A 19189-nucleotide genomic window follows, 5' to 3' on the forward strand; every position below is an offset into this window, starting at 1 on the left:
AGAAAAGAGAGGGAAAATCAGTGGTGTTACAAGAGGTGGAAGGGATGGTAAATAAAGCAATCCAAATTGTATATTATAAACCTATTAATTAAATAACAAATGTATAAGAATGACAATGTAAAGAATAATAATATTATGGGAATGTATACTTACAATAGTATGTAAGAGAATTAAAAAAATTAGAAACAAAGCTGACTACCCAACTGACTGGGGCAGGGTATAATATCTCCATTCGGATTTGTTCTTTAAATTTTGTCCCTCCTTCTAGTTACTGCTGGGTTCTGGTGTTAGTTCAATGTTTCAAATTTTGGATGCATAAAAACATAAACCATTCATTGCTGGGCAGCCACAACACAGCAGTTTATTCATGATGATGCTTGGAAACAATGTCAGGAGTTTACAAGCTGTAAAGTGAGTTGGATTTAACTTCGAAACCCCCTCACTTGGGTGGTTTGAAGCGTTAAAAACAATACTCTCTGCAAAGCTGCAGCTTCCTTAGATGATTTGTCTGTTTTGTGTGACTTTAATTGTGAGTCCAGAGTCTTTCAACAAAAATGGTGTATCAAAGCCAGGTGAACCTTAATCTCTTTTGTGGTGGGGAGTCCTTAGCCAGCCATCATCCGTGAACATTGCTTTCCCTCTCTGGCTACACTGATCTCATTTCCTCCCACTCGCCTTTCAGTGTGGCCATTGTTCAGGGCGCCCACTCCTAAATCTCTGCCATCATCTCTGCATCATGTGTTGTGACCTTGCCAATGGGGACACTCTCCCGGCTGTATCCACTAGCTAAAGATCTTGTGATTTCATAAATATGAGGCACAGTTCCAGCCCTCTTGCCAGGATGCCAGAATTCTGAATGTTTGTGAGAACCCAGGAGAAAATAGAGGGTAAATTGGCTCCTTTCAATTGGCTACTTTCCCCAAAGGGTGGAACCCTGAGCAAAACGCCCCACCCCTTATTGATTCCTAGTGATTACATAGATTTTTCTCCATAAATATCAGTCCCCAAGAAGGGACGTGGTGGCTCAGTACCTACGACACTGAGCTTGTTGATCAGAAAGGTTGGCAGTTTGGCAGTTCGAATCCCCAGTGCTGCGTAATGGGGTGAGCTCCCATTACTTGTCCCAGCTTCTGCCAACCTAGCAGTTTGGAAGCATGTAAAAATGCAAGTAGAAAAATAGGAACCACCTTTGGTGGGAAGGTAACAGTGTTCCATGCGCCTTCAGTGCTCTTCAGCTTTGAAACGGAGATGAGAACCGCCCCCTAGAGTTGGCAATGACTAGCACATATGCGCGAGGGGAATCTTTACCTTTATTTTTTTAACCTTTCTTTAGGGAAGGAAACATCAGTCCCTAAACTAGTCTTTCTGGTCTTCCAATGATGCACCCATTGCCATTGTAACTGAGTCCAGCCACCTTACAGCTGGTCATCTATCTGTTTTTTTCCTTCTACCTTTCCTAGGGTTTGGGGCCTTTTTCAGAGTACTGTGTGTCTGAATTAGGCTACATTAGGTAGGATACAAAATAAAGATATCAAATGTTACCTTAAGAAATACTGTTGACCCGGCTCTTGGGGGTTAACGCAGATCAGATTAACTTTAGTAAATATGCTAAGTGAGTTTACTATATGGGGACAGACATTGAACATTAATTTGGGTGGAATCCAAGGGCGGTGATAGAAAAAAGGTGCAAAAAGGGACCATGAAGGACACTTTAAATTATCCATGAGGAAGAATTCATTTGGAAGGTGGGCCCATGAACGAAAACCATCCAGTGTGGCAAAATCGCTTTTATTTAGGCCCTCCTCCGAGGCTATCCAATATAAGGGGCCAAGCAGTGACTGCTTTACCAATGCATCCTTAATTTCCAATATTTCAGGGGAAGACACAGAGAGGAAGAGATCAAGCTATTTTCCTAAGGCACTTGAAGGCCAAGCAAGGAATAATGGATGGAAACTGAGTGAGGAGAGATTCACCTAGAAATAAGGAGAAATTTTCTGACAGAGCAATCAATCCATGGAGCAGAAGTTGCCTTCAGAAGTGGTAGGAGCTTCATCACTGGAGGCTTTCAAGAAGAGATTGACTGCCATCTGTCAGAAATGGTGTAGGGCCTCCTGTTTGGGCTACAATGACCTACAAGGTCCCTTCCAACTCTGTTAATCTGTTAAATCTGTTAAATCTATCGCAACAGAGACGGTCGGACAAGCTGCTAGCCGCGTCGACTTTCTCTTTTCTCGCGCGCGCGCTTTCTCCTTCTCAAAACAAATCTCCGCTTTCCCATTCCTCGTTCCGGAGTTCTCATCAGCTTGTCCTCTGATTGGCCGGAAGCGCGGCGCAGCCCCGGCCAATGAGCCCGAGCTTCTCGTGAATGAGTGTGTGTATTTGTGAGTTGTGCTGTTGAGTAAAACAGATCAAAGCGCTACGAGCCGAGTTTGTGGCTCCGTTAAGGGGAGAATTGGCCACTTTGGAGGGTGGGCGAGAAGAGAAAAAAGAGTCGTCGGCGGAGGGGGGAATTCGCCAAGAGACCCCCATGAAAGCAGGAAAGAAGCAAGTGATCGCCCCCCCCGTCAAAGCTGACTCGTCCCGCCTGGGGTCTGGATCAGGTGGCTTCTCCTCTTGCTCCGGCTTTCCCATCCCAGAAGCGAATGCTGTAGCCCGGGATCCCGCGCGCGCTCGCCGGGAGAAACGGGGCTCTCTCTCCGCCAGTTCACAACACCCGAAACCATGAAGAAGCGCCAGATCCGGAGCTGCCCTGCCCGCGCTAACGCTGCTCCTCTGGTGGAGCGTCCGCTCGGCAGGTTCTCAAGCGGTAGCTCGCCTCTTGCGCTCCGCGGCCTCGGGTGGCTTGTGAGCGGGATCGCGCGGAGGAATGGCCCTTTTGCAACCTAGGCGATCGAGGGTCTGTTTTAGCCCCCAGCAGGATCTGAAGCTGTGGGCGTGTTGAACGCGGGCGAAATGCTGGCTTGCTCGCTCGCTCCCTGGGGATCGGGAAGGAAAGTTTTTCCTCGTGTTTTGTCAGCGGCCGGGAAGGGGAAGCGTGCGAGAGTTCGCCTCAACGACCGACGCCTTTGAACCTGCGTGGTGCTGCCGCCGCCCGCGAGGCAAAACCTGTTTGTCTCCCTCCTAGGACACCCCCCACCACCACCACTTTTCCCATCGGAGGGAGCGGGGGCGAATGGTTTAGGTTGAGTTGAGTTTGAGTTGAGTTTGTGCGTTTCTGTCACTTTGGGAACCTAGATCGCCGGCTGATCGGCGGGCTTTAGGAGGAAACGCGGGGTGTCCCCAAATCCCGCGAAGGGAAGGCAAAACTGAAAGGCAGAGGAATTTGGGAAATGTGGTTTCACCGGCTTCGTCGCCTAAATCGTTCTACGGCGTGAAAGGCGGCGAAGGGCTGGGCTTCGCGGAGTTTTCTTTACCGGAGGTGGGTGGGTGGGGAGGGAGGGTTATTATGGCATTAGTCAAAGCCGTGAAGAAACCCCCGCTTTTTCTAGCGCCTTCACTTGTACCAGCGAAAAATTCACGAGTGTCTCAGAGCATGCCAGAGAGCGTTTACCTCTTCCACTACGGCCCACTATAACTTAAATACCGAATACCTCTATACTGTACACAACTGAGATTAGAAGTTATAAAAGTCTGGTTTGCAGTGATTTTGAACTTTTTTTATAGATTAAATTTTGCTCAGACTATTACTGGTATCCTGTAAACTTGTTTCCAGAATACTTTTGACAACCGTAAACATTTAAATTTTTCTGAGGAAAAAAAACACATGCACAGACATATACTATTTTGTAGTATATTCAAACTATAAATGGTATTTTCAATTGCAGCTTCCATAGGATCTATGTGCCCAGACTAGCTGAAGAAGAAAAATATGCTTTGGCTAGGCATCTTGGCTGATATTAAGAGAGGCAAAAAGAAATTGATAGTTAGATGGGATGGACACTTCCCAGAGGTCCTGTATTCATAAACTATTTAAATGAGTTTTCTAAAAAATCAAAAAGCAGGGACAAACTTTTCTCTCAAGAAAGCAGGAAATTTGGATTGGTACTGTGGCATTTCTGTTTCTTTGACAATCAAGGGAGATGACATGAATAAAACATCAAAACACCCTAAGAAAAATATAGACAAAAATTTACACATTACAATAAAATATAGTCAAATGTAAGAAATGTTTGTGGAAGGGATGCGATGGGCTTTCACCAACCTCCTAGATACTGCCTGTGCACAAATTATGCAGCGGAGGCTTCTGATTAAGTCGACATCTCCTTGTATGAGGGACTTCTAAGAACTTTCGCATTCCCATCATCCACTGCTGAGTTGCATCACTGAAAGGAGAGGGAAAACTTATTTTGCAAAACCCTGACTCAGACTAAGCTGTCTGCATAGTGGGGAGGAAGGTGCTGATGAATAGAATAAACAGACAGCAGTAAGAAAGGAAAGGGTTTGATTGCGAAGAGCTAAGTCCAACATGGGTACTTGTTTTATGGCTTCTTTATCCAACCGTCAGTAATAGGGGATATTTGTTTAAACAGATACTATTCAGAAGGTTAATCATGCCATCTAGACAATTGTACAAGCGTCATAGGTGCCCTTCTTCCTTAGATTCTGGACGTAAGACACAAGACGTCACTCTCCTCCTTTTAAATGTTTACTCCCTTTGGGCACCTAAGGCATGATTCCCATCATTCCCAGCCACCATGACCATTCTTATTTCTCAACTTACATTTCCAGATTGTAGATGATTTTCCTCAGAAACTGATAAACTGGCTTCACCAGTCAGTCTCCAGATTGTGAAAGATTTCAGAAACCAAACCAAGAAAGTCAATCCACTGGATTACCAGATTTTGGAATTGATTGAGAAAATCAGTTGAATCCTGACCGGCCTTTGGAAAAACATGCTTGTACATATGCCAGTGTCTTAAATGGCCCAGTTTTTTTCAAATTGATGTCTGATGTAGTTTGATGGTTTAAAAACGGTTTGGGAATACAATTTGGGGGGAAAAAATCAAATCATTGTTTTAATTGAATTATCTTCAAATCCAAATGTCTGAATGAAATAATTGCACAGCCATATAAATTATGCTTGAATCACTAAAGTATTCCCAATGAAGCAAACATTTGTAATTCTACCTTTCGGTTACCAAAAAACCCATTTTCCTTTCCAAAAAGATACGAAATAACTAAACCAGAGAGAAAACAACTTTCCTTACTGAAGGAATTATGGCAGACAGAAAATCATTTCGACATCTCTCTCTGAGGACTTCTCTACCTTTGGCAGAATGAGATCATAACTGAGAGGGCTGATCTGGGGTGTCTGGGTTAGAAACTCCATGTGGGACAAGAATACATCATCAGGACTTGAAGGTTTTTTAGGTCCTCAATTAGCGACCACAATTGGAATGGCAACTCAGTGTTTAAGTGAAGTAGTTGCTAAGTGAAACTGCAACTGTGCTTATGATCCTAGCGTCAGCTTTCTTTAACTTTGCAGATTTGTGAAGATTGTGAATACAAGAAATAGTTGTGAAGTTATTTTTTCATCACTGTCCTAACTTTGAACAGTTGCTAAATGAGTTGGTCCCTAAACAAAGATTACCTATATGTACCTGCTGCTAGAAAAGGGAAGAAGGAGTTCTCTTTCAGGTGCCAAAATACCTGAGTGGCTTTGGATGACGAAGTATTTAAAGGAGCAGCCATCCTTACCTACTCCGCCTCGAATAGCAAACTTTAATTCTCAAAACCGAGGCCAGTCTCTCAGAAAGGCCACTTATTATTTTCCTCCTCCTCCTCCTATCTAAACTTGAAAGTCTGTTTTACTTTGACACATTCCTGTGCTTGAAATATAGAAAACAACATTCTTAAAAAGGAGGGGCCAAAGAACCAGCTGCTAGTTTGGCCAAAGCTCAGAGGGTTGTGGACTGAAAAGTGAATTGCAAGCATTCAAGTTTAATTAGGATGCAATCTGGGAGGCACTCATCCGATTAGCCCCAGCCTGCTTCCATTGCAGGACAGATTTGGAACATTTCTCCACTTGCAAAAATGCCCCCAGGAAGGAAGGGAGGGCTGTGTGTGTGTTGTGTCACTGGGTCTCCCTCCTTTGTCCTGGTCCGCCAGAATCCAGCTCCCTTCAAACTCATTTCTGTTATCCATCTAACTGAGGAGTAAGGGACATCATCCTCCCAGGAATGCTGCCGATATGTTTTTGCTTTCTTAATTGAGGGATTAAATGGATTAACAAACTGTCAAGTGCATCGTGTTCACTGAAAAGCATGCATTAAATCACAACCAACACGTGGTGGTTGCCTGTAGCCCTGCCAAGCAGGGTAGTAGCGTCTCGTGTAGGGCATGATTGAGTTAGAAATAGACCATCAAAAGGTCTATTTTTTTAATAATGTGGGAACTTTGCTTGCTCTGTCATGGCAACCATCTTGGCTTTTTTTTTTGCCCTGTGCCCTATGGAAACCTCAGGTAAGGGGAACAGATGAGAAGTGAGAAACGAAATTGTTGGCTTGAGTTCATCAATTACATCATAGGCTTGAGTTGACCTGAACTCTCATTTGCATCTGCTGATGGGCTGTCTCTTATGGTGCTTCCTTGCTCCTTTAAGGCTGTTTCTAGAGATGCTTAGAGTTGTCCTACCTGTTTGTCCATGTATCTGACACAGCCCATCCCAAAGTTGCTTTTACAAAAGGCGATTGGTCTTTCTTGGGTTCTTTTTCTCCTAACGTTTCTTGAAAAAGGGGTCCCCCAAACTGTGGCAACTTTAAGACTTCAACTCCAAGAATTCTCCAGTCAGCTAGGGAGTTGAAGTCCACAAGTCTTAAGTTGCCAAGTTTGAAGGGCCTCTGCTTATAGAACTAAAGAACGCTTCTGGATGAGAAGAGAAATATAGGCTGGGGTAGATTCCATAGAAAGCGTCCAGTTACTTTTTGGAAAAGTATCTTGTGGACAACTATGACCTTGAAATTGAGTACTCCAAGCCAGACATAGCCTGTCTATTAGAACCATCTTCTGATAATAAAGCATTGTATAAATGAGAAGGTGGTGTGATGTGAAATGATAAGAGGCTGATTTAGCTCAAATCGAACAGGAAATTTTTAAAAAAAAAAAGTATTCTCACAAAGGCTACTTCCCCAGCAAAATACCTAATGTGGTAATAATCTACACATTCCAAAGTACAAAGCAGCCATAAACATAAGATGCAAGGAGGGATAAAACTAGTGAAGGAATAGGAAAATACAAAGACACAAAACTACAGAGATAACATTATTTTGTATTTGTATCCCTTATTAGTGGAAATCCAGAAACGGGGCCCAGTTATCCCCACCAAACAGTATCTCTGCTGCTCCAATTAAAGGTGCTTCCTTTTAAGCGTTTCTAAATAATACACGAGGCTTTTTAAAATGTGCCTGAAAAGGTGTGGATATATGTGTGTGCCATGTGTGTTTCTGTTAATGTTTGCAACTTTTGAACGCGATTTTCCCCTAATAGTCTTTTTTTTTTTACTAAGCATTTTGCTCATCATAATGTGATTCTTGCTTGTCATTTGCACCACAAGTACACTTGCTGGTATCTGTTTTTCACCTGAATTATGCACAGAACCCAGAAGATGGCTAATACCAAGGCATAAGTGTGTTTTAGTTCAAGCCTTGCAAACAGGTGTTCATTAAAAATTAAAACTAGATGTGTTCTCTCCCCTTCCCTGTAACTGCTTGATTTGGTATTCATGTTGATGCAGAGCTTGATTTTTGGTGACATTTTTACCTAAATCTTTGCCTTGTGCTATGATACACGTCTTCATCAGCGATTCACTCCTTAAACAGCTAAGTGATTAAGTCATCAGATAGAGAGGCAGCTGCACTTTTAAGGGGAAGGCGCCTTTTTCTGCGGGGGAATTGTAATTCGGCTGTGCCTGTTTTTGCAGCCAGCGTTAGAGAATGGTAGTCCAGGTCTCCCCTTCAGAACTTCTTCTGCTTGCTTATTATGGGAATGATTCCAGAAGTAGACTGGTTAGGATAGGGTAGCTTTGTAAACTCTTCCTAATTTATCAAAAATCCCACCATCCTCCTTGGCTTCCTTCATTTCCTTCCTTCCCTTCCTTCCTTCTTCTTCCTTCCTTCCTTCCTCTTCCTTCTTCCTTCCTTCCTTCTTCCTCTCCTGCTTTCTCATTTATCTCATCCTACTTCCTTCCTTCCTCATCTCCGTCTTTCTCATTATCCTTCCTTCCTTCCTCATCCCTGTCTTTCTCGTTTATCTCCTTCCTTCCTCATCTCCTTTCTCGTTTATCTCTTCCTTCCTTCCTCATCTCCTCTTTCTCATTATCTCTTTCCTTCCTTCATTCCTTCCTTCCTCATCTCCTCTTTCTCATTTATCTCCTCCTTTCCTCCCTCCCTCCCTCCCCCCTCCCTCTTTCTCCTCCTAATTCTCCTTCTCGTTCTCCTTCTCCCTGGGTTAATGAGCTGATCTCTTCTTTCGCAGGGTCTGGTGGCAGCTGGAGGACAAGTGCAGTGAACTTTGTTTATGTTTTTGCAAACAGGGTTTATACTAATGAGCCCTCTTGCTCGCCTCTCCCTGGTTTATAATAGAGGCAGGGTTTCCCTGGTTGCTTGGAACCAGTTTTGTGTCAACATTCTTGACCTCTGCTAATTGCTTTCCCCTTGTATGCCACCGTGATTGTCAAATGGAGAGAAAAACAAACAGTGCCTGTCGAACAACAGGGAGGAACCCTCCCCTTCTTCAGTAGGGCCCGTTTCAAGCATATACACACCTGCCTGAGACAAACTGGGAGGTAGGTAGAAACCAAAGCTGTCTTTTAGAGTCCTTGAATCACAATTCTGCACTCACACACTGCTAAAAAACTTTTCTTTAACAATAACAAGAAGTTTCACCTGAAACAAGTATTTTGATAAATGCCACGTAGATAGGTTTTCCTGGTTTCCCTGATACATTTAAAGCACAGAAACAACCTTTTTTTAATAAAGTTTTTTTTAATTTTTCATGTATATTAATTACTAGCCAACATCGTATTGTATTATAAATGTTTACAGTCAATTCAACTTACCAACAACTCCCAAAACAATTACTGGCTCTTCTGCTCTCCATACACCACATTTGTCACTTTCTTCTCCCTCTCTCCTCCCCTCCCTACCTCCTTTCTTCTCTCTGTCACCCTTCTCTTCTCTACTTCCCCCTTCCTCTCTCCTTCTCCTCTCTCCCCTTTTCAGTCCTTCCTTTCTCTTCCTCCTCTCCCCCCTCCCCGCCCTATGTCTTCTATCCCTCTCTTCTTCCCCTTAACCTCTCTCCTCTACTTCACACTCTTCATCTCATTTACTTGGTGTATTTCAGTTCTGAGCAAGCTCCTTTTATGAGAAACAACTTTTTCAAGAGTTCGCATTTATAACTCTCTACCAACACGATCATTCTAATGCCTTGATGTTTTCTTCGGTCTAACGCAGAAATGTGGATTTCTTACCTCCCATTTACTTTGGGAAGATGATAGCCAAAATGATACACTGAACATGATCCACCTGGGATTAAGATAAAAGTGGGAGTTGCACTTTTGAGTTTGCCTGCATTTAGTGCCTGCCATTTTTTTATTTTAATATGTGCACCCAGTTGCAAATAAGGGGTTTGGTTTTATACCTTGCATGCATTGCTTAAGATAGCAGATCAAGATACTCATTAAATTATAAGCTGACCTCCATAATGATTCCCTTTGCTGTTATTTGGACTCATTCTAACTCTTCTAGCTCAGGGGCCTTCAAACGTGGCAACTTTAGTCTTGTGGGCTTCAACTCCGTGCTGGCTAGAGAATTCTGGGAGTTGAAGTCCACAAGTCACAAAGTAACCAAGTTTGGAGACCCCTTGTCCTAGGTGTAGCCTCTCCAAGGACATCCTATCTTGATCCGAAGGTTATGAAATCCATCTCAGCTCCCCTGAAGCCCCGTCCTAATATCTCCTTAGCACTCGCTTCCTCTCAGCATTGCTCTTTTCAGTTATCAGCCTCTCGGTGTTCACACTTCCAAAGTGTGTTGTATTTTTTCCATTCCAGAAAGAACCCTTTTTAAGGAGTACAGCTCTTAAGATGGAAGACAGTTTTTGCTTTTCTAGCCATTCCCTGCTCTGTTAATAGACCTAAGCATTTCTACGAAGGTCCTTTTTTTCAAAATTCTTGCCCAATGATTGTATCTTAGTTAGGGACGCACTTGCAAGTCAACTGCACCCAGTTCCTCCCAACTGTGTTTGCTCCCAATTCCTTCTCGGCAGGTCACCCTGCAATCAAACTCTGAGCAAAAGCAAACAAAATGCACTGGCCCAGGCAAACCCTCAACTCCAATCCCCATCATTAGCAAGTGAGTCAAGCCTCATGTCCCTAGGAAAGGGAAAGCAGATGCTTAAAAGCCTCCCACAGTCTATGGTGTCACTGATTTAGATTACCCTTTCTCCTAGACCCGGCCTGTGAAACTGGTGACCCGGATACGGCCCACGCAGGCCACGCCCACCCTGGCTCAGATTCGGCCCGCAATGCTATCGAGTTTGACACCCTTGTCCGAGACTGCAGAGTGGCTTCAAGGGATGCTGCCCCTTTTTCTAAATTTACATCCATCTGGCAAAACAATTTAGGAGATATTGGAGTGCAAAATAAGCAATAGTGAAACCTAATAATGCATCTGCTTTCATTTGCTACAGATTCAACTCTCTCTCCCCCCCTCCCTCCCTCCCCTCTCTCTCTCTGTGTCCCCTGTTAAGTTAGTTTTGAACTCCTGGCAACTACTAGGACTAGTCCCTGCAGTTTTATTGGCACCATTTTTCAGTTGCCCTTGGCTGCTTCCTAGGACTGACAGGGACTGGCCCAAGGTTACCCAACTGTCTTTGGTCTAAAGCAAATCCAGAGCTCATGGCCTTAACTACTATACCAAGCTGGCTCTAGAAACTGGATTTCTCAGGCAGAAATGCAAAGGTATGTTGTTCAAGACAAACTCTTTTTGCCCAATGTTAAACACAATGGGTGGAATTTGATATCATAATAATCAAAGACAACCCAACCACATTCTGACTTCAGGTTCTTGATAAGGCATGTTTAAGTTTGGGTTTGTATGTTTGTCTCTTTAAGTGTTTGTGTTGTACATATGTATTTGTCTGGAGGAGGAAGAGGAGATCTATGGGCTGAGATGAAGATGTTCAAGAGATAGTAGTGGTCCACAGAGGCAGTTATTTCTCAGATACGTTTGTTTCTCATTGGAATGTCTCCAGTTTCTAGCTCAGACTGAGTTTGTCTCTCCAAGATTAAAGACCTCTTTGTTGCCAGAGAATGCCTTTTCTTGTTTGCTAAGTTAAACAGGACTAAAGATCTTAGCTCTCACGCTTGGTGTTTCATATGAAAAATGAGAAGAGTTCAGTGAATTCACAACGGTAGTGTTTACCTTCACTGGAACTTGATTGTGGATGCCAGGAAGCTATAACTGATAAAATTTAAAGGAATAATTAGCAGGTCTTGTGCCAGCAAAATGGTTTTCACTGGCTGGGATGATTCCACAGAGAGAAACAGCCTTTCGTACAGGTCTAAATGCGATCTAGCCATCTTGCTGGAGAAACAGCCTAGAACAGGGGTCACCAACCTTTTGGACCTCAGGGAACCTAAATTCATAATTTTAAATTCTGTGGACCACTAATATGAATTAGTGACGGGATAGGGTCCTTCAGGCACTTAGCTTGGCCGTCTGTTAGCAGAGAGAAGCGCCCAGGGTCAACCCTAAGTTTGCTGTCCATTGCAGGACATAGGACACAGAAATCTCAAATGCAGTCAAGAATGAATGTTTGTCTTGTAGCCAGCCCGGATGCTAGATCGGCTCCTTGCACACTGTTTTTTTGAGCTGAGCCGAAGTTTCGCGCACCGCTCACTGAAGAGTCCCAGGGAGGGAGGGAAGGGCTGGAGCTACTAAACAGGCAGCCAAGTTAAGTGCCTGAAGGACCCCATCCCGTCAGTGAGTGGAGTAATTGCGTTGGCGGGCTGTATCCAGCCTAGGGGACAGAGTTTGAGGATCCCTGATTTAGTGCAATATAAAAAATGCAAAAACTTTTCTGCGGACCACCAAAATTTTCTCGTGGACCACCAGTGGTTCACGGACCACCAGTTGGTGACTACTGGCCTAGAATGAACTCATCTCATGGACAATTCTGCGAGCGAAGCAGCTCTGAGACTTTTGTTAGGAGGGCTGGGCATATTTTGGTCCTTGAGATGCATGGAACTGCTCCACTTGCCTTGAAGTTCTTGTGCCTTGCCTACAAGAGTGAAAATTTAAGAGGGGGATACTCAGAACTGAAGGGCGCATGAGGCAGAGGATGTTCAATTGCACACTCTTTCCCCCAAAGCAAAGCAATCCCTTCCATGATCCTCTTCTTCATTAGGGAATCCAGGGCATGTGGTGGCAATGAGAGAAGAGCTTAGGAATTGGGGTGGGGAGAGGATTGCAGTTTAAATATTGGAACAGGACTCTTGCAGCCAGACTCCTGTCTCGAGTGTCCATTTTCTAGTTTCTAGACCTCAAAAACTGCAGCGTCCTCAAGGGTGATCAGGGCCAGGAGCCACCTCTGAGCACCAGCCAGCTTTTCAGAGTTCCTGTAAAAAGGATAAAACGATGAAGAGAAATCTTACCTGTCCACTTGAAGACAAGAGGGACGTGCATAGAAAGGGTAACTGGGCAACACAGTTAGTTGTAAATACTTGTCAATATTTCAAACTGCCAGTTGCAAAATAAGACCGATGAATCAAAGTGCAAAGTGCTCTGGCAGGTTTTCCCTCCTTTTTATAATAGTGAATTTTAATTCTAATAATTTTTAGAAGTGGGTGCCCACCCCCACTCTGCCTGAGACGAAAGCACAAATACAACGGATTGGAACTGAGTGTTCCCTACATGAACTGCTAAACTCCTTTTTTCAAGCTCTCAAGTCCTTTCTGCCTCCCTCTAGTTTGCCACATTGCAGAGTCCAGGTACTTTGAAAAGGGAAGTAACAGCAATTAGGTACCCCTTAAACAGGCGAATCCTTATTTTAATAAGAACTAGAGAAGACACCCATTTCAGCAAAGACCCTATCAAAAGAGAACCTCTCATCCCCAGCCCTGAGAATGATTCCCGTACCCAATACAGGATGTCCTCTGCCCTACAGCTCCTGCCCCTACTTAAGACCAACAAGTAAACGTTGGTCATCCTCTACCTACTGCTTTTCCAGATGTGTTATACCTGTCAGGTGTAATTGGGATGGGGAGAGTAGTAGTGGATTGAGAAAGGCTCTACTTCAGATAGTGTAGGACCGTAATGGCGAACCTATGGCATGCATGCCACAGGTGGCACATGGAGCCATATTTGCCGGCATGGCAGCCCTTGGCAGCCCTTAGCTCTGGCACGCATGTGCACACGGGCCAGTTGATTTTCGGCATTCCAGAGGGCTGGGGGAGGCCGTTTTCACCCTCCCCAGGCTTTAGGAAAGCCTCTGGAGCCTGGGGAGGGCAAAAATTCCCCTCCTGTGCAGGGGTTGCTCGTGCATATGCGGTTGGGGGGGTTGCTGATGCATGTACCATCACTAGTCTAGGAGGCTGAGTCCTGGCACTGATTGCCTGGCTTGCTTTCTCTGTCACCCCTCCAAATTTTCAACAGAGACTTCCTCAGACCAATCTGCCTGGTAGAATGGCAGGGCTGACCAAGGGACCGTGCCCCAGTCCTTCCTCTGCACAGGGCTTTAGGCTGTCAGAGAAAGACATAGCCAGGCTGGGTAGGACGGTCCCTCCCATCTGTGTCACTCGCGGAGGGACCTTTCATAACAGGTAGGGCTGGCTGAGTAAACAGCTCCCAGCAATAACAAGGACTGCTGGTCATGAAGCAACCCAAATTGGCAGCGAGACAAAAGGGAAGATATGGGAGGGAGGGTCTGCTCTGGGGGAAAAGACCTGTGATGGGTCTTATATTTCTAGCCAGGGTTTCTTTATAGACAAACAGTGGAGTTCTTGAGACAGGAAGCAAGAGAAAGAGAGGGAACTCTCAAGTCCTTGCCAGCGCTGAACAACTCTGGGACAGTGAAAGTTTGAGCAGAGAGAAACTTTGTGGAAGCTCACCGTGGAGGGACTCTAAATTACATCAACCAGGTCTGGGCAGCACAGAATCCAGGCCAGCCACTAGATGGTAGCAGGCAGCCTGCTTTTTCTGTATCTCTTGGCTGCCAATTGACTAGGCACCCCAATTTTTGGTGCCCAGATGTGATAACCCTATTTACTCATTGCTGTATTATCTAATGCACGCACCAAAATGACCTACGTTTTGTTTAACCGTGACTTCTTAAATGTCACTATTGGCTGGCTTCCCTCTACATCTAAGCCAAATCAAACAAGCCACATGAAAGCTGAATGTTGTACGTGAAACCGGTCACCGTCAGCCTTGCTCTCAGCCCGCTTCCCAGAACCCTCCAAGCTGAAGAAGGCTCTCCCAAGAAGCCTTCCAAGAAGGCTCTTTTGATTCCTTGCTCTATTTCAACGATTTGCATTTCCTTCCCTAAAGAAAAGTAAAAAAGGTAAATGTAAAGGCTCCCCTCGCAGATATGTGCTAGTCGTTCCTGACTCTAGGGGGAGGTGTTCATCTCCTTTTCAAAGCCGAAGAGCCAGTGCTGTCCAAAGACATCTCCGTGGTCATGTGGCTGGCATGACTAAACACCAAAGGCACACAGAACGCTGTTACCTTCCCACTAAAGTGGTCCCTATTTTTCTACTTGCATTTTTACATGCTTTTGAACTGCTAGGTTGGCAGAAGCTGGGACAAATAATGGGAAATCACTCCGTTACGCGGCACTGGGGATTTGAACCACCAAACTGTCGACCTCTTAAGGTATGTTAGGTCAAAAGAGAGGAAACCTGTGTTTGGCTGTTTCCATGGGCGTAAATTATGAGCGTAGTGAAACAAGACTTCTTTTGAAAGATACAAGTCTTCTGCTCCTTCTCTCTGTTTTATCTTTTATGTTGTGCTAAAATTAATCAGGATCTGGGGTAAACCAGGAGAAACTGAATGCTTGCCTTTTTTCGGGGTTGAGATGAGAAAGGAGGAAGTGGGGGGGAGCAACCACCTGTGCCCTCCAGGGCAGCTGCCTGTGCTAATTTTAGGCCTTTCAACATTGACCTTGGCCCTTGCAAAAATACCTTCCAGAGTTTGCCTTCTTGGACATTCTTGCACCTCCCTCCTGACCAAGGGTTGCCCTTTGCAGCTTAAATAGGGCAGGGGAAGTTCTCCACACAAGAATTGCTATTTTGCTGTATTCTCTTTTCATATTCTTTTCGTTTTCCATTATTTTCTTTGCCATGGTGTGAAAATTCAGGGTGCCTGACCCCAATAGGTCCACCGCATTTTATGCTTCTGATAATATGAGGTCTCTAGATAGCTCTGATGTCTAACTCTCCTTTTTGTACAACAGACCTGAGACTTCAAGGGAAGTCCTGAGAACGCAGATGAACCAAAGTTTCCAGCATACGCCTAGTGTCATGGTGGAAGGGAGTTTGAGTTGCTTTCCCTCTCAATTTGGCAACTGGGAGTCCATCATAGATAATTTTGCTTAAAAAAATGGATGGATTCAGACTTTGTTGATTAAAACACTGTTTGGCCTGCCTAGAACTTCTTACCTTCTCCAGGTTGGAGTGAAGGTGGTATTATAACTGCGCTGCAGGCGTTTTATTCCTTTCCTTTTGGAGAATCTTATCAAAACCTCATTGAAGTCTTAAGGGTAGACTGAGTGAATTGCCTGCATATCAGCGATAGATACTGGACAGAAGCCTCCAAGACGTTTCGATTTGCTAGAGGACAAAACTTGGTGTTTCACTGGATTTCCTTAACTGAGATGGAGGATGTTGCACTCTTTACAGCAGACAAATAAGATTCCAAGGCTGGCCTGGAAAGCATTTTTAGGGGAAACCCAGGGATCGGAGGGGTCTTGCTTTGTCTAGGGCAGTGACGGCGAACCTTTTCGGCATTGAGTGCCCAAACTGGAACGTGCATGCATGTGTGTGCACATGTGTGTGCCAGAAACCCAAAGACTAGCTGGCCAGTGTGGGCATGCCTGTTTTTGGCCATTTTCCAGGCCATTTTCCAGTTGCTTTTTGGGCCATTTTCAGGCCTGAAAAATAGCCTGAAAAGGCCCCCCAAAAGGCCTGAAAAACAGGTCTGGTTTTGGGGCATTTTTCAGGCCATTTTCTGGCACTCTGGCACTGCGAAGACCAGCTGGCTGGCATGCATGTGCGTGTCGCGAAATCAGAAGAGCTGCTGGTGACTGCGCACATGCTCACAGAGGCGGCTGTCCGTGCCACCTCTGGCATGTGTGCCATAGGTTCGCCATTACGAGTCTAGGCTTCAGCAATTTGTTTGGAATCCAACCATGTTGAAGCTAGTAGTATAAAAAGTCTCTGGGTGGAGATTAATGGGAGAACCGTCTGCTGCTTTACATCTACTTGACGGTCACATTTAATTGTACAGGAAGGAACTCCTTGAGTCAACTACCAATGACTGTCACTCCTTTTCTTGGACTTGAGAAACTTTCTGGTCTGCATGTAATTTGTTGACTTCTGAGTCACCATACTGTCACTTGGAAAGGGCAGGGTTAAATTTCAGCCCCTTTTTGGTAGGCTGCATGAATTTAAGAGGCAAAATAAGCGCCTAAAGTCCATCAGCCCAATTTGGAGCAGGTTTAGGGAGTATTAAAAGGAAAACACAAGGTGCTTTAATTCTCCTCTACCCCAGTGTATTATCTCCCCCCCCCCCGAGTCTGCCATCAAAAGTACAGTAGCAAGGCTAAAGAAAAAACGAGGTAGGATACAATGCAGAAATGCACGTACATGGACAGACCCTTTCAAACTGGTCTCTCTTTGTCCCCAACAAGCTTACAATTGCATTTCCACCATGGTCACTGACAGTGCTTGAACAGACAGCTGCCTTCTTGATGCCTCTCAGAGGGTGAGACATATGTGTCACCAACAGATCTAGAGGGTACCATCAAAGGAAAGCGGGTCAAAGGCAAACTCTGTTCTCAAGTACTTGTGAGCTGGAGGGACAAACTATTTTTTTTCTTACATCATCACATCTGCAGGAGTTCAAAAATCGTAGGAGGCTTGCCAATGGAACAGTCTGGAACCAGTAGCTGGTTTATTGCCTCCCAGCTCTATTTTTCAGACTGGGGTGGGGGGGAGTGTTGGGGGAATGGCTGGATATTCACTCGGCCTTTGCTTTTCCACCTGCCTTATAGGAAGCTGTGACATGTTCTGATCACAGCAGCCTCTGATAATGTGGGGAAAATAGAGTGATCGCTAATTACGTCTCTGCTTCTTTCCATTTCCACTAAAAGGCAGCTTAGACAGAAAGCAAATTATCTTCCAAAAGTTTCTCGGTAATTGAGGCTCCAGCAATGGACCACATGACTTCGCTGATCATCCTTGTTTCATACAGGTAGTCTCTGGAAATATTCTAGGGGGACATAGAGAGAATTATGGGGATTTCTTCTGTTCAAATTATAGTTGCCCCTCGACTTACAACAGTTCCTTTAGTGAGCATTCAAGTTACAATGGCACCGAAAAAAGTGACTTATGACCGTCTTACACAATAATGACCGTTGGAGGCGTGCCACAGTCAAATGATTAAATTTGGTTGCTTGGCATCTGACTCATATTTATGACGATTGCAGCATCCCGGAGGACATGTGATCCTCTTTTGCGACCTTCTGGCAAGCAAGTCAATGGGGAAGACAGATTCACTTAACAACTAACAGCTAATAAGAATTCCAATGACTCACTTAACAACTGTGTCAAAAAACAATCGTAAAATGGGGCAAAAACTTACTTAACAATTGTTTTGCTTAGCAAGGAAATTTTGGTTCAATGGTGGCCGTACGTAAAGGCCTACTTGTACATTAACCCCAAAGAGATGAATCAAAGCAGAGGTCAGCCAATGATGGGGCTGCTTTTTACTCCTCGTGACCGAAGAATCTTCTCCTATTATCTACCTGCCTCCTCATCTGTTGTTACCATGGATGAGAATTAGGGGAATTAGTTTCCACACCCTGGAGGTTGCTCAATTGGAGAAAGCTGCAGTAAAGTTACCCAAAATAAGGGTCGGCTTCAAAAAATTTAGCAAAGGGTTTCTGCCCAATTGATGGGTAGGCATGGCCATGGTGGCATGGCCTAGTTGGCCTCCTGCACCGACTAGGCCAGGAGTCTGAGGGAGGCGTTTTGCCCTCCCTAGGCTCCAGAGGCCTGTTTCCGGCCTTCCCAAACTTCCAGTAGCACCCTTTTTTTCGCCCTCCACAAGCCACCATGTGCACCCTGTGCTTACCTTCATCCAAAATGGGCCGCATGGGGATTCCTGGGAGGGGAGGGGTGGGCGGGGCCTGCCAGGAGTGGGATTTAGGGGTTCTCCAAACTGCACAGAATCTTAGCTAGAGGTTCTCCCAAACCCCTGCAAATTCCTAGCAGCCCACCCCTGCGACAAAAGCCAAACTTAAACTACCAGTATCTGCGCCAGGATTTTGGCACCAAAACCCCTGACTGCACTGAGAAGGTTGCTGTGGGAAAACCAGTGAATCTCCGAACCGTGGTTGACTGCACAGAAGGAACAGCAGAAAACGCCTGCTGCTTTCAACCAGCTCTTGAGCCTTCCTTCCCATAAACCCCTGTGCAGAATCAAACCGCGTGATTCACACAGACAAGGATGGCGGTGGCTCTCCCTCTTTGATGGCCTAGCTGGTCCCATTTGGCATCAGGAGGAAAAAGCATGGCTGGGATGGGCACTGTTTAATAGCAGTTGGCAATGGCTGAGTGCCAAGTCTGAGGTCATTGGCAATCAGTGAGTTATAGAAAATGGAGCTGCAGCTTTGGAGATGAGAAGTTAGTCAGGACCTACAGAAAGAGTCAACACAGCCTCCTGGGCTGGACCTTGCAGGCAGACTTGAACTCGGCCTACAGAAATAACAATTATATTGCATGCAAGACAAACAACCGCTGTCATTATTTCTCAATAAACACCTGAAATTTTACTGAGTGCTGTGCAAAGGTTAAACACAGACAGTTCCTGCTCACAGCCTTGCAATTTAATGGGTGCAAGTTAACTTAAGACGAAAAAGGAAGAGGAGGGAAGAGGAAATAGTCATGAATTGTTGTGGGCTGCATTAAAGAAGG

At 44.9% G+C, this 19189-nt stretch overlaps 1 protein-coding gene across 1 annotated transcript in view; it reads left to right on the forward strand.

Annotated features, from left to right (window-relative positions):
* The first annotated feature begins 2730 nt into the window (after window positions 1-2730).
* Window positions 2731-19189, forward strand: part of ERBB3 (erb-b2 receptor tyrosine kinase 3) — a 111690-nt gene continuing 95231 nt past the window's right edge. Inside the window, exon 1 of the mRNA XM_032212288.1 lies at window positions 2731-2803. The gene's annotated coding sequence lies outside the window, so the exon portion shown is untranslated. The remainder of the gene's footprint in view (window positions 2804-19189) is intronic.

Source organism: Thamnophis elegans, chromosome 2 (genome assembly GCF_009769535.1).
Source record: "Thamnophis elegans isolate rThaEle1 chromosome 2, rThaEle1.pri, whole genome shotgun sequence".
Taxonomy (NCBI): Eukaryota; Metazoa; Chordata; class Lepidosauria; order Squamata; family Colubridae; genus Thamnophis; species Thamnophis elegans.